The sequence below is a fragment of the Acyrthosiphon pisum genome, chromosome X, assembly GCF_005508785.2.
Source record: "Acyrthosiphon pisum isolate AL4f chromosome X, pea_aphid_22Mar2018_4r6ur, whole genome shotgun sequence".
In the NCBI taxonomy this organism is placed as follows: Eukaryota; Metazoa; Arthropoda; class Insecta; order Hemiptera; family Aphididae; genus Acyrthosiphon; species Acyrthosiphon pisum.
The window spans coordinates 118,904,063-118,906,671 of record NC_042493.1 but is presented as its reverse complement, the minus strand read 5'-3'; positions in this window follow the sequence as shown (position 1 = coordinate 118,906,671).

Below are 2,609 nucleotides of genomic sequence, written 5' to 3'. Positions count from 1 at the left end.
ACTCCAAACTGGTGTCAATATTTTGTAACTCATTTGTAACCAATTGTAACCAACTATTCATAATTTGTAACCAACTTATTTTGTACTCTGTCGATGTTTTAATAATGGGGGTCAGCGGGTCAGCCCCCCGACTTTGTCCGATCGACTCCAAACTGGTGTCAATATTTTGTAACTCATTTGTAACCAATTGTAACCAACTTTTCATAATTTGTAACCAACTTATTTTGTACTCTGTCGATGTTTTAATAATGGGGGGTCAGCGGGTCAGCCCCCCGACTTTGTCCGATCGACTCCAAACTGGTGTCAATATTTTGTAACTCATTTGTAACCAATTGTAACCAACTATTCATAATTTGTAACCAACTTATTTTGTACTCTGTCGATGTTTTAATAATGGGGGTCAGCGGGTCAGCCCCCCGACTTTGTCCGATCGACTCCAAACCGGTGTCAATATTTTGTAACTCATTTGTAACCAATTGTAACCAACTTTTCATAATTTGTAACCAACTTATTTTGTACTCTGTCGATGTTTTAATAATGGGGGGTCAGCGGGTCAGCCCCCCGACTTTGTCCTATCGACTCGGGACCAATGCTAATATTTTGTAACTCATTTGTAACCAATTGTAACCAACTTTTCATAATTTGTAATCAACATATTTTAACCGCTATTTAAAATCGAAATAGATAAAAATTTAAACCGGTAATCAATATCAAAAAAAAATAACATCGGTGACCAATTTCGAAACCAAATTTTTTTTTCGGTTTTAAGCCCTGCTATTTTTATAAGTTCCTACGCTCATCGTTGAGGAGCCATTCCGATTAAACGTAGTAGTACACTCAGTGTAAGTTGTTCAGAAACGCGTACCTAAAGGAACGTTTCCTGGAGTTGATTCCTTTTTAGAGGAAAGAATGAAGGAATCAATTCCTTTATTTTTTAAAGGTATAGACATGAATTAATTCATTATTTTTAGGAATAGGAAAGGTTTAAGAACAAATATTTTTTTTTATAAACAAATTAATTAAAAAATAAATAATTGTAACTCATTATTTAAATTGTTAGAACATCGACAGAGTACAAAATATGAGTTCATCATGAAACCATATTTTCCGGAGTATAAGTGGTGTTGCAAACCGTTGTAAATCAGTTTAAATATATAATACAGATACCAAAACCAAATTTGCAATTGTTTGCAATTAGTTTGCAAAATATTGACACCGGTTTGAAGTATATCGGACAAAGTCGGGGGGCTGACCCGCTGACCCCCTATTATTAAAACATCGACAGAGTACAAAATATGTTGATTACAAATTATGAAAAGTTGGTTACAATTGGTTACAAATGAGTTACAAAATATTAGCATTGGTCCCGAGTCGATCGGACAAAGTCAGGGGGCTGACCCGCTGACCCCCCATTATTAAAACATCGACAGAGTACAAAATAAGTTGGTTACAAATTATGAATAGTTGGGTTACAATTGGTTACAAATGAGTTACAAAATATTGACACCAGTTTGGAGTCGATCGGGACAAAGTCCGGGGGCTGACCCGCTGACCCCCCCATATTAAAACATTTACAGAGTACAAAATAAGTTGGTTACAAATTATGAAAAGTGGGTACAATTGGTTACAAATGAGTTACAAAATGTTGACACCGGTTTGGAGTCGATCGGACAAAGTCGGGGGGCTGACCCGCTGACCCCCCATTTATTAAAACATCGACAGAGTACATAATAAGTTGGTTACAAATTATGAAAAGTTGGTTACAATTGGTTACAAATGAGTTACAAAATGTTGACACCGGTTTGTAGTCGATCGGACAAAGTCGGGGGGCTGACCCGCTGACCCCCCATTATTATAACATCGACAGAGTACAAAATAAGTTGGTTACAAATTATGAAAAGTTGGTTACAATTGGTTACAAATGAGTTACAAAATATTGACACCGGTTTGGAGTCGATCGGACAAAGTCGGGGGGCTGACCCGTTGACCCCCCATTATTAAAACATCGACAGAGTACAAAATAAGTTGGTTACAAATTATGAAAAGTTGGTTACAATTGGTTACAAATGAGTTACAAAATGTTGACACCGGTTTGGAGTCGATCGGACAAAGTCGGGGGGCTGACCCGCTGACCCCCCATTATTAAAACATCGACAGAGTACAAAATAAGTTGGTTACAAATTATGAAAAGTTGGTTACAATTGGTTACAAATGAGTTACAAAATGTTGACACCGATTTGGAGTCGATCGGACAAAGTCGGGGGGCTGACCCGCTGACCCCCCATTATTAAAACATGGTACAGAATACAAAATAAGTTGGTTACAAATTATGAAAAGTTGGTTACAATTGGTTACAAATGAGTTACAAAATATTGACACAGGTTTGGAGTCAATCGGACAAAGTCAGGGGGCTGACCTGCTGACCCCCCATTATTAAAACATCTACAGAATACAAAATAAGTTGGTTACAAATTATGAAAAGTTGGTTACAATTGGTTTCAAATGAGTTACAAAATATTGACACAGGTTTGGAGTCAATCGGACAAAGTCGGGGGGCTGACCTGCTGACCCCCCTATTATTAAAACAATGTACAGAGTTACTAAAATAA